The sequence below is a fragment of the Protopterus annectens genome, chromosome 1.part1 (assembly GCF_019279795.1).
Source record: "Protopterus annectens isolate FY-2018-M chromosome 1.part1, PAN1.0, whole genome shotgun sequence".
Classification (NCBI taxonomy): domain Eukaryota; kingdom Metazoa; phylum Chordata; order Ceratodontiformes; family Protopteridae; genus Protopterus; species Protopterus annectens.
In genome coordinates this window covers 458,540,877-458,555,057 of record NC_056726.1, presented here as the reverse complement: position 1 = coordinate 458,555,057, position 14,181 = coordinate 458,540,877, and the positions used below count along the sequence as shown (strand labels likewise).

The 14,181-nt window shown below is 40.1% G+C and overlaps 1 protein-coding gene across 1 annotated transcript in view; it reads left to right on the top strand.

Moving 5' to 3' along the window:
• The window catches only part of CAPN9 (calpain 9), a 626,364-nt gene that overhangs the window by 132,297 nt on the left and 479,886 nt on the right, over positions 1 to 14,181 (top strand). The window lies entirely within an intron of this gene.

Genomic DNA, 14,181 nt, shown 5'->3' with positions numbered 1-14,181 from the left:
TTATCTGTATATTAACAGGACTATGCAAAGGTCTTTAATATGATAGGTTGATTATAGTACTAAGGATGTGAAGTTTGATTGGAGGGCTGGGAGGAAGTTGGGTGGGGAAAAGGGGGTGTGAATATTGGGGATAGAGGATAAATGTAGTGTATGCAGGGGTGGGTGGGAATGGGGTAGGGTAGATGAGCAGATTGGCCCAGGTCTCAACAGACTGAAGCTGAAAAAATAAAACAGTTAATGAAACCATTAAGTATCTTTGCAGAGAAAAGTGATGGGTTTGTAGTGTCAAGAAATAGACTCAAATATTGTGATAGCAGAATGGGGGAGCCAAGTTATGGAGAAGAAAAATAGACTACAGAATCTGGAACAAAAATGGTACCAGCTAGGATAACATTTGAATGGAGTAAAGCGGGAAAAGGCATCAGAACATTGCTAAGGGGACAGGGAAGAAAAATAATAAAAATTAAGAGAAAATAGGGATAAATGACAACCCAGAGAACAGGAACCATCAGGTAAGTACTCAGAGCAAAATATCAGTGAAGCTCCTTTCCTAAACTTTCCTAGCTAGTTGTTCCAGTGATCAGATTTTGCTGATCCCTGGGCCTTGTATTTGGTTCCTGTGTTCCTCCATTTTCTTGTGTGGCCAGAGGTAGTTTCTTTACTCACCAGTGGGAGTGGGGAGTACTGAGCTGCTTGTTTGTCCTCAGAGGAGTGGTTAGAGACAGCAACTAGTAATTCGTTGGCCATTTTGGGTCATTTCCTGTTTTTTCCAGCCCCCTGCTATAAAGCACACATTAGCACGCTTTAGCGCGGAGTTGCCACTGTTGCACACAAGAGCAGCGTCGGTTAAACAAGGTTAAACTATTCGGGCTACCTAAATTCCACTCTTCAAATTTTCCCTTAAAACTACCTTCCTCGAACTGTACTGCCGATCTAACCAGCGTATCCTATAACTAAAAACTTCATCTCTACTTGATTCCCAAGTAGACTATTCTCTATCTGTAAAGCCTATCACTTGCTCCTACAGTACTTGCACCTTGATAAAGCACTATTATTATAGATAATACCCCACCAGCCTAGAACCCACATCCCCCGGAGTCTTTTGTAAGTTTTTTTATCTATTACTTCTAGCATGTCGAGGGATCAGTTGCTAGTGTCCTCTCCTGCTCAACTGGTGAACCTGGGAATATTGAGGCAATGTTACAATTGCCTTATGTACACAGACAATCCTCTCCTTCTCCCACAAAACACAAATACATGCGAGAGATGCATCTATATGGCCAAATTGGAGGCTGAGCTCTCTCAACATAGGACTGGCAAGACCAGACAGGAGGAGAAGGTAACCACACACACTACATACCCAGTCACACATAGTACCATCACAACTTCAAATCATACACATAATCACACAAAGACATACTCGGAGGCTCTGACCAAAAATCTACCAAAACAGCAGAGGCCTCCAAAACAGACACCCAAACAACTACCACCTCAGCACCCAACACATGCAACACATAGACCACACAGTCAGAGTGTCAAACAGTCACAGCCCTTAAGGCCAAACACAATGCCAGACACACTAGTCATTGGTGACTCCATAGTCAAGCACACTGACGTCCCGCTCACCAGACTGAGTAAGGAGAAGGTCACAGTAAGCTGCCTGTCGGGCGCTGGAATCCGCCACATAACGCAAGCACTCAGGTCTCTCAACAGCAGGTACAAGTACGACTCAGTCATTGTCCATGCTGGTGTCAACGACCTGAGACGTACCTCCTTGGACTGCATGAAAAGAGACATTGAGGAGCTCTCTGATTATGTAGCCCAGGCAGGTATGACCCTGACCTTGAGCAGTATCCTACCTTCACCTAGAATGATGCCACAATACAGTGATAAGATGATCAGCTTTAATAATTGGCTTAAATTTTGGTGCCATTCAAAGGGGATCCAATGTCTGTCTGCCTGGGATGACATGCTGGACAAGCCACGCTGCTTTGCAAGGGACAGCTTGCACCTGTCACCCCTGGGCTTCCGGATATTGGCAAAGGCTCTTGCCACCCCCATAGTGCCTTTTTTAGGCAAGGCTCAAATTCTAAACCTACCACCCTAGAACACAAAAAAGGAAAAAAACTAAGGGTAATGCTGCTCAATGCCAGAAGTCTCAATCTCAAGATGCACGCACTCGAGGCCCTTCTCAGTATGGAGAACATCGATGTCTGTGCTGTGACAGAAACCTGGTTCAAGGCTCCTGAGAGCACCCCAGCACTATCAGGTTTCACCTCATATCATGTGTTCCAGCCCCAAAATCCGGACAACACCAAGAAAGGAGGGGGGGGTCCATATTCATAAAGGACACACACACCTCAAGGTTGGTGGCAACGCACGATGCATCGGAGACCATCCAGGTGCAATTAACCATAGGCAAGACTGCTCTGCAATTTGTAGCATGTTACAGGCCACCCTCTCAAACTCAGGAACCTCACATGGCCTTCCTGAAAACACTGGAGGGGATAAATGTATCTCCAAACACCATCATACTAGGTGATTTCAACTACCCTAATATAGACTGGGAACACTACTCAAGCCCAAACACTCTAGCCCAAAGGTTCCTGGAGTTCATAAACTCAAATGCCATGGAACAACTAGTCACCATCCCCACAAGAGGAGAAAACATACTTGATCTCATCATCACGAACATGGGATCACAATGTTCAACACCGGAAGTATACCCCTCACTGGTGAGATCAGATCATAAACTAATCTCGCTGGAGGTCCTCATCCCGCCCCCACCTGAAATAAAAAAGACCACAGTGAAAAACTTCTCAAAAGCCGACTTCACACTTCTAAAACTAGTGTGGTCTCCTTTAAGGCCCCTGAGCCAGTGGTAAACATCACTCAAACCGCTGAATCACTTACAAATGCCTTCTACCAGCACCTACAGGACTGCATGGATCAGGCAATCCCAAACAAAACTAAGACTCCTTGTACCAAAGGCAAGCATCCAGTCTGGTGGACCCCAGCCATAAACAAGCTCTACAACAAAAGGAGGAAGCTACTACAAGATAGAGCAAAATCCTTGAAAGGTAAGACAACTTTGATCATTATAAGTAAAAAACTAAGAGCTCATAAAATCATCCAAGGCAAATTTTGAGAGAAAAATCGCCAAGGACTCAAAAGACAATCATAAGGCCTTCTTTAGCTATGTTAGAAACCTAGGAGGAAACTCCCAGATATGCTCAGAATTAGTTCAAAATGATGTGAAGATTACTGAACCTACACACATTGCCAACATACTGGCTGACAGGTTCAGTGCAAACTTCTCCCCCTCCCCAAAAGGAGAGATATCTATACCAGAGGATTGTAGCCCCCCAAACATCTCCAACGCCCAAGTGAGAACTGCTCTCTCCAAGGCAAAAAACACAGCATCCATGGGACTGGATGGTGTCCCCGGCTGTGTGCTCCATGAACTCAATGAGGAATTAAACCCGCAGTTAGGACAGCTGTTTAATCTTAGCCTCACCTCAGGATACATACCCAAGGAGTGGCGCACGGCGACTGTGGTCCCACTTCACAAGGGCGGTGCCTCCACCGACCCTGGAAATTACCATCCCATTAGCTTGACAAGCCTTATCTGCAAAGCCATGGAGAGGATCATAATGGAACTCATAAATAAAGACATAGGGAACTTGCAGACTTTGGATCCAACCCAGTTTGGCTTTGTCAAAGGCAGATCATGCCTTTTAAACTTGGTTGACTTTTTTGAAACAGTCACCAAGGCCATTGATGAGGGCAAGGCAGTCCATACAGCCTACCTCGACCTGGCAAAGGCTTTCGACACAATACCCCACTCAGGTATCATCGAAAAACTCATCAGCTTGAATGTAAACCCATACATCACAAGATGGATTGCAAACTGGCTAAGTGACAGAACCCACAGGGTCAGAGTTGCTGGCGCCATGTCAGACTCAAAGCCTGTCACAAGTGGTGTCCCACAGGGCTCAGTCCTGGGACCACTCTTGTTCGGCATCTACTTTTCTGAAGTACAAGCAAACACAAGATGGTTATGGCTGACAAAGTTTGCAGATGACTGCAAACTGGGCGCCATAGTCGAAAACACATCTGACACAGATATCCTTCAGAAGGGCCTCACAGAAACGGATAACTGGTGCCAGAGCCATGGCCTAAAGTTAAACGCCAAGAAATGCATAGTCATACCCTTCGGGAAAAACAAGGTTACCCCTAGCTACCATATAGGTGGCAATCCACTGAGCACAGAAGAAGTCATCAGGGATCTGGGGACCCAGGTTGACAGTAACCTTTCGTTTGACACTCATGTTGCCAAAGTAGTTAGGAAAACCTTCTACATTGCCCACCTGATCATGAAGGGATTCACATCTAGATCTAGGGAGGTCATCGTCCCCCTGTACTCATCACTCATTAGACCTATGATTGAGTACAATGCCCCATTCGGAATGTATCTGACCTGACACCTGCAGCAGCTGGAAAGGCCCCAAAAGTTCCTCACCAAAAAGATAAAGGGTCTCAAAAATATGTCTTATGCTGCCCGACTGAAAGAACTCCAGCTCTATTCAGTCGCATACCGCTTGCTCAGAGGTGACCTGTGCCTGACATATAAGGCCATGTCAAACCCAGATTTGATGAATATGCTTCACCTCAAAAAATCTAGATCCCTCAGAACCACAAGGGCGGGAGACTTAAACCTTAACACGGTTATTAACAGAACGTGCTGGAGGGACAGATTCATCACCCAGAGACTCCCTATGTTGTGGAACAAAATCCCGGTACATGTGAGGCAGAGCACCTCGCTGGCCTTGTTCAAGAGGAATCTTGACCAATGGATGGGAGATCGCAGATATACCCCAGGGATTACTTCAGTGTCACTGCTTGACAGAGGCACAGCAAAATAATAGGCATAGTTTTCTTCAAACTAAAGGGGTGGCGAAAGCCACATAACTATGGGCTAGGCTTATAAATGCCCTTGGGCAGATAGCCTAGTATGAACCTATGAACCTATGAACCTATAAATCTATTTAGGAAGCTGGTTATAGAGTCAGCTTGTATAGGATGGTCTTATCCGGATTTTGATTCTTAATCTTGTCTTTTCTTTTCTTTTCTTGAATGCAAGAAACAGCTTGAGTGACAGGCCTTTGATAGATATGTTTAAGAACTGAATAACAACAGCACATCTGAATGCATTTTGAGCAGGCTAGTATCAATTTTGGGGGGCACTTAAAAAAGAAAGCTTGCAGCTTCATCATTACTAATGTAACAAGCAATACATATAAGCAACCAAGAGTTTAAAACTAACATACTTGTTTCAGTCTTACACATCACCTTCTTTTTGGACATTTTCCTGTAACTGAAACAACAAAAATCATCAACAAAAATGACTTCACTATCCAGGCCAAAAACAATACCACCACAGAAGTTGTACCAAGTATGAAACTGCTAGGTGTTATAATAGATGAAAATCTTACATTCGACCTCCACATTCACAGCAACCTCAAAAAAGTATACCAAAAGGCATGCTCTACAGACACAAATATTTCCTTACCAATAAAGTAAAAATTTCACTTGCCATATCTTTCCTGCTACCAGCTTTGTTGTACAGTGCCCCTATCCTTACCAATATCCAGTCCTCTAAGTCCAAGCTCAACACATGCTATAACTAAATTGCTATATTCGTAACAAATGCTAAATTCTCAGACCACCACTCTGCATCACTACAGCAACTTAGCTGGCTCAAACTCCCACACCATCTCAATTACTTACAATTAAATACTGCTCATAGAGTAATATACAAACCTTCAGACTGCCCTTCTCTCTCATCCATACTGACTTTGCACCATCGTAACATAGCTCTCAGATCTGAAAAATAAGCTACAGCTCAAGGTCACTAAGCAAAACCTTCCACCTGGATAATTGCTTTATTCCTTTACTGTTTCTAAGCTATGGAACTCTCTTCCATCACCAAGAACCACCAGTAATTCTGTTCACTTTAAGAAGTCCCTTAAACAACATCTTACTTCTCTCTGGCACTGCTTTTGTGCTAAATCTGCTCTCCCTAAAACCTGATTCACTCCATTATAACTTCATAGGCCACAAACCTGTTGTACTTCCTCTTAAATCTGCTACCTTACTCTTATTTGAAACTTCATAGATCAATACTTTAATTTCCTACATATAAGAATTCCCTTACCCTCTTCTGCAAAAACACAGTATAATATCTACTTGGAATTCCTGAACATAGTATAATGATCAGATTGCTATATCTGTCCTACCCCTTTTCCTATGAACTGTATAACACCATAAATGTAAAAATCCAGTGCGCCTAGATTATCTGGTGTTTTGATTACACTGCATACTCTTTGTCTATAAATACTATGATGCAAATAATCAGTTATGTTTTGTTTGTAAATACCACATTGTAAATACTCAGTTATGTGTTAGCTAAAACTACTGATCTAATTACATGTAAACTATTGCATTGCTCTGCTAATTTTCATGTTATTTATTTTATGCTTGCTGTTTAATCCTTGTGGAGCTTTTCTCCCCGGGCCTCCACAATAATAAATAATAAATAATTGATGTGGTGGAAACATGTGATGCTTAAGATGACTGAAAAGTCGGTATCATGTAAATATTGTATTTTGTGCCTGATGTAGGACAAAGGATAGCTACTGAGAGAAATGCCCTTTGACCCAGAGAAATCAAGAGTTTCCTGTGAGCCACATTTGCTTACATGTGAAACAGTACTAAATTATTTTGAGTAAAAATTTGTCATACTCAAGGTTTCTACCACAGATCCCAGGTGAGGGACTAAACTGCTGCTTTGGCCTTCAAGGTGTTTCTTAGTTACTTATGGAACTGAGCGGCTGGTAGAAAAGAAAGAAAACAGAAAACTGTTAACTATTGTCTAGTTTCTACTGTCTGCATTTACTGTATGTTGCCCCTATGTAACTAAAATTTGCTTAAATAACTCCTAATCCACATGAAAACAATCTATGAAGTTACAAAAAATGTGCTGTGGCACTAATGTTAAATACTGTGTTCTCCAGCTTCTGTAACTAAATAGTTAGGGGTTTTAATCTAACAGCAGTCAACTTGAGTGTATGTTCATTCAAATAATATTGGGTAGGTGGGTTTGGCATAATGATTAAAGTATTTACCTCAAAGATACAAGCTACATGACTTGATTCTAACCGTGTGTTATTGGTTAGGCTTAAAATTACCCCTCAGGGCAGTTAGCGTAGTATTCTCCTATGAACCTATGAACAATGAAGTTGAGCAAAAGGTTTGGGACGCACTTCAGATCAACACTACAGACAATCTTAGTACACATAGCTTTACCACAATATGTAGGACTGCAATGCAATGAACCTCCAGTGCCAGATCTATATTAGATCATTGAAATGGCAGAATTTCGAATGATCTAATATCGAACCCAATATTGCGAATGCTGAAAACAGCGAAGCTGCACAAAACCAAATTCTTTCCTAGGGAAAGAATTCGGTTGGCCGTTGTTGTGGCTTCGCTGTTTTCAGCGATGTGGTGGAAAGTTACAGGTTGGGTTAAGGTAAGTGTGTGATTGTGCGGACGTTTGGGTTAGGGCACGGGTTGGGTAAGTTAGGGTTAGGGCACGGGTCAGGGAAGTGTGCAATTGTGACAGAATTTGGGGTTAGGGGCAGGTTAAGTGAGTTAGGGTTAGGGCGCGGGTGAGGTGAGTGTGAGATAGTGAGAATTTGGGGCTGGGGTGGGTTAAGTGAGTTAGGGTTAGAGTGTGGGTGAGGTCAGTGTGCGATAGTGATGGACCTTAGAGTTAGGGTCTGAGTTAAAGTAAGTGGATAGATAGTAGTGTATGTGCAGTGTAGTGTAGGGTTAGATGTGACTTTTAAATGTATGTGTGTGGATTGCTGATTTTTAGTGTGCTTGTGGTGTGTGTGTGTTTCTTGGAACAGCAATTTTTTTCCCTGGGAATAAATTTGCTGTTTTGAGGTTTTGATATTATTAGGATTTGGGTTTTGCAGTTCGACGTCACGGCATTCGATACTGAGCCATTTTGATGATCTGATATAGACCCTCCAGTGCCTACTAGCAGTCTGCCTACAGTACAGTGTGCATTGTCTATGCCTGTTGCATACATTTCCCTTCACAGGGGTTCCTCTGGACATCCATTAAGGCAGATTCTTCATTTCCCAACAATGAATGTGCCCATTGGTGAGTTATGAAACAAACACAAAACAATGTGACCCAGCAAAGCCCAACACAGTCAGAAGGGCTGGTATCACAAATCAGTCAGTGATGAGGATGCTGTGTACTGAGTTTGTGAAGCTAACAAATGCTAAGGGTTAGCTATAGTGGTACAAATATATCTCATCTCATGTGTGGCAGGAGTTTGCAAGGCATTGTATATTGCTGGATAAAATACTGCAGCAGGAAACTTAGGTCCCATGGTATGGAAAAACTTGCATCACCTACAGTGGTGCACATAATATCAGTTGTGTCAAACCTCAAAGCTATTCCATATACTAGTGGTATCTACAGAAAAAGGTGCAGACTGATCTTTATAAGACAGACCATTGTACAAACACTAGCTACAAGGAACTTTTTTTCAATTTATAAAAAGCAAAATGTGTCATGTCATATCTGTTAAGGAGCTTAAATACTACAGAACGTTATCCTTTTTGCAGTGTAGTGCAGATGTGGGCAATCAAAAAAGTATTGCTGTCTGAGCCCGAATTGTATTTCCCCATCCCAAATCATTACAGATGCTGAGGGTGACTAACTTCTGGAGCCATCATTCATTAACACAATTGCATGGAATCCTCAAATGGACAGTTACCATCTGATGAGCAGTAACTAGCTGAATGCAGTCTCCCCAGTCCAACTGCACAAATGCGTAAGTCCTCAAATGTTTTCTTTTTTTCTTTTCTTTTTCAGCTAAATGGCTGCTCTGCAAGAACACACTTAAGCAAATTTTTCATTCTTGCACAGTGTTTCTCTTTAACCCACAGCACTATGACCATGGAATTAGTATATACAAGTAAGAGGATGGTAGCAGATGAAGGCTTCCAGAAGTATAAGCCCTACTGAATCCTTAGTTTCAGAAGCTATGTTGTTGCCTAGGTTTGACTTTTAGAGTTTGCTGTAAGTAGGTCATGCATAGTTTACCTGTCCTCAGGAAATCCACTGCTTGGGTTACAAATAAAGTACTCAGTGAGACCTGCGATGCTGAGTCAGCACATTACAATCCACTGGCAAGCAGGAGACTAGTACTAGTAGCATGATCAATTCCCACCCATATGCTGTACTACCTTCTCAAGAAGGACTAAGCGGGTCAGTCCAACACTAAATGTACAGCTACCCATCCAATCATCCAGGTTTAATAAGAGGGATGCTAGGGTGTCACTTTGTAGAACTTACAAGGGAAGTCTCTTTCAAGGATGGGGTAGGCAATGGGTAATATATGTGTCTGGTCAGCATGTTTTATTTATATGCTGGTGATTTAATTCTTTAACTCTGGTGTTAGTGGAACTATGGAAGATGGGAATGTAATGGCATGGAATGCAAGATACAGATGATACTGCAAGAGCCTATAAGAAAATGAGTAAAGGGATAGCACCTCAAGCATTTCCTGGTAGTGCAGGGACTTGGGACCAACAATTAGATATGTCTAGAAAGATGTTTTTTGTGAAGGGGGTGTTGTACTCAATAATTGCTCTAATTAAGGCTGCACACACACACATATGATAATTTGTTTTGACCTGTTTGATATGTTTTTAGTATTAGTAGATGGATTTTCTGACTACTGATGTAACAGAAGCAATCCATATAATCAAACATATGCAATGCTGGCAGAAGTGATCAAATAATTATATGATCACTACTGCTGGTACTTACTTAGGGGGAGGTTGTGCAATAGCACAGAGTGGGATTTTCCCTTTCTTCTGTGTTGTACAATCTAAGAGTTGGTCTATATAATTAGGAGGGGCAGCGGGTACAGAGGTGGGATTTCCCCCGGAAAAACATTTTTTTTTTTTTTTTTTTTTTTTTTTTTTAAGTTTTGATCCTTTGGGATCAATGTTTTTATATTCAACTTTGTGTTACTTTAATATTTCAAAGTACACTGATTGTTAACTAATGTTCGAAACAGACAACCCAGGTCCCATGATCCCCTATTACATTATTATTTTTTAGGATGATGCATTGGCTATGCTGTATGTCAAATGACCAGTTATTCTGGCAGTTTAATGCAGAGGATTAAGCATGTCATTTGCTACCTAGATACCTTCTGTAACTCTGAACTGGATTCCCTCAGTTGCCATTTACCATATTTGTGACTCTAAACAAGTGAACGAACCAGATAGTGCTTCTGCACTGCCCCTGAAAAAATTACACTTATATTGAGTGGTTTTATCTGTCTTACTATATATGTATATATATATATATATATATATATATATATATATATATATATAATATTTAAAAGAATATGCATAATACAAATGAACAATTCACAGTAACAGTTGTAAATATACTAAGATCATGAAGAAATGAAGAAAAAGACAAATTCCTTTAGTCCATGAATGCCTAATCTGCAAACCATTCAGTAGCAATCTAATGAAAGGAGCAAACCTTCTGTTCCACTTCACTTAAACTTATATCTGTAATCTAGTGATGGCATGTACTATTAATGGAAATTTTTCAGTGTACCTGCGTATACATATAATGTAGCTAATAAATATTCATACAAAGTATGTACTCAGCAAAGTCAGCACCCTTCATTTGTAGCTCTGCGAAGTTATGGATGCTGTTACTGAGGGATATAAACATGACACACAGTGACAGTTAAAAAAATATTCCTTTAGTACCATTAATCATTTTTCATTTTTCTATAACATTGTATTTACACATACTCAAAATTGTATGTGATAGAGAGCACTGATACTGTGAGAATCTGTGTTTTTGGATCAGATGTAAAACATATCAGCATTTATAATCCTGTTGTATACAGCCAATATATGTAAATCTAAACAAGTAGATGCTGATACAATGGCCTGATCCACACACATGCTTAACTAAATCAGTCATAAAAGGAAACCATATTCCTGATACTTCTAAAACATGTTACAGCGTTTATCTTCATGGTTAGTAACTAATAATGGGTGGTGCTCTGCCATCTGTGCCCTCCAGTTCTCGAGGCTATCCATTCTCATTGGAGGAGGTTATCCTAATGGAACCAAACCTTGACCCAGCTGTAAAAAGTGCATGTGCTAATGCAGAGTTCAACACCCAAGACTTCCCACTTACAGATCAGGAAGGGACAATCCCAACTCAGACAGCTGCAGAGTAACTCATTTTTAATTCTAATTAGAGCATGGCCAAAGCCAGTTAGAACAAGAATATTATTGTACTAATTCTGGGGATGCTGCCTGACCAAAGCAAGTTAGAACAAGAATATTATTATGTCAGTTCCTCTGATGATACATAGCATTCTTTTCTGTGCCACCCCTGCCCTCTTACTCTGCTTTGGTGGCCTAATTCAGGGGCACTCAGCACCCTCAGCTTCTCCTGCTCTGTTGCCACCAGTTCTATTCCCCAAGCAGATACTTGAGACTCTGGAAACTGTGGCCTAACCACAGTGCTTTGTTTGTAGTGAACCTTATCTTCAACCATTCTGTCCTCCTGACGGAGTCAGGTCAGTATATCAAAACACAAACTTCATGCCTTCTAATACAAATATATGCCACATGCATGCAAACAGTGTGTATATGTGTGTGTGTATGTGTATGTGTGTGTGTATATATATATATATATATATATATATATATATATATATATATATATATATATATATGTATGTATGTATATGGTTCCCATTCAGAAGCCTGAAACATCATAAGCCTGAAAATCAAAATCCTGAAACCAAAAGCCTGAAAATTCAGAATCCTGAAAACTCAAAATCCTGAAACACCAAAATCCTGAAAGACCAAAATCCTGAAACTCAAAATCCCGAAAACACAAATAATGCTAATATGTCACTATAAAGACACTAATATCTACCAACTGACCCTGACCCTAACCCTAACCCTAAGGTCCGTCACTATCGCACACTCACCTGACTCGCGCCCTAACCCTAACTCACTTAAACCGCCCCTAACCCCAATATTTGTCACTATTGCATACATGCCTAACCTGCGCCCTAACCCTAACTCACTTAAACCGCCCCTAACCCTAAAATAAAACCAACCACACTTACCTGACCCCAGCATGACCTAACACCACAGGGCTAACAATAGCAAAGCCACAATGACATCAGTATGTCTATTTTGTGTTTTCAGGATTTTGAGTTTCAGGATTTTGGTCTTTCAGGATTTTGGGCTTTCAGGATTTTGAGTTTTCAGGATTCTGAATTTTCAGGCTTTTGGTTTCAGGATTTTGATTTTCAGGCTTATGATGTTTCAGGCTTCTGAATGGGAACCATATATATATATATATATATATATATATATATATATATATATATATATATATATATATATATATATATACACACACACACACACACACACATATATATATATATATATATATATATATATATATACATATATATGTATGTGTGTGTGTGTTTATATGTATATATACGTGTATATGTATATATATATATATATATATATATATATATGTGTGTGTGTGTGTGTGTGTGTGTATTTAGAGAGAGAGAGAGAAACATTCCATTTAATCGAATGTTCATAATATTAAATGCTTTTTCACCTGTCAGACTTGATCAAATCACATTTGATCATTTCTGCTGGCATTATGTTTGTGTGAGATGAGAACAATGGATACTGGGGATTTTGCCCATTTCCCACTATAGAGCAATCTCAGAAATGCTATATATAATTAGCCAAGGATGAGGAGCCACAACCCCCCCTACAAAAGCATGAGTTCTGTTTTTTAGGGGAGGGGGTTCCTCTATTATGTGTTTTAATTTTTTTAGATTGATATTTTTTGAACTGGTAATTCAATATTTTGAAGAGCATCCACACACACACACACACACACATATATATATATATATATATATATATATATATATATATATATATATATATATATATATATATGTGTGTGTGTGTAGGTTGACTGTATTTTGGCGTCTGTTTAGCCGACAACATGTGATTGACTAAACAGATGATCAACATGCGTGCAAAACAGAATTCTTGGGATAGGGAAATATGCCCTTTCCCCAATATTGTGCAATTTCAGAGTTAGTATATATAATTTGCACGGAGTGTGGGGATCACAGGGGGACTCACCGCCCTGCAAAAAGTGATTTTTTTTAATAAGTTTTTTTATATTAAGCTTTGCAGACGCTGAGATTGTCGATTGGTGCATGCATAGTAGAGAGTCAATGTTTGTAAAGTCGCATTTTAGTTGTTGAATTTGTAAACATTGAGATTTGGGTGTTTCATTCATTTCAGAAAAATGAGATCCAGTACTCTATCTGCAAAATTTCATTGTTAATCACAGCAAACTCACACTGCAGTAGCAGCAGTTCAAACCAGTTAATAGTATCCAATAGCTGGTAACATCAAACAACTGAGAAAGTTACAATTTTGAAACAACATTTTTAATGCATATTAGTAGCATGATTTTACTGTTAATAGTGTAGATGAAGATAATAAAGCTATGTAAACCTTTGCTTGATTTCTGTTTCCAGATACACTACTTCTGCAGTTTTTAGCCTTATACCTAAACAGCAATGCATCGGATGATTCGTCCAACTGTGTCAGTTCCCATGTTATCCTTTTCCCCTTAGCATACATTTTAGGATGATGCTGTATTTGTGCATTTCTCTGTAATCCATAGTATAATTTTATCATTTTAATAGCTAGATGAAGGACATATCTCCAAGATACCACACTCATGCCCCCCTACTGGAACAGCCTCAGTCCTACAAGCTCTGTATTTTATTATCCCGTTTATGGTGCTCTTCATTTCACCTCTTCTGTATAGATATTATAATATATCCTGCCTGTGTCTGCCCCTTGACTACTACTGTACATGGCACTCAGCCTTCATTTTGCAAGTGCTGAACCCACACTGTAGCATCACACAGCCTTTTTGAGCAAAACCTGACTGGCGTACATTAGTCAC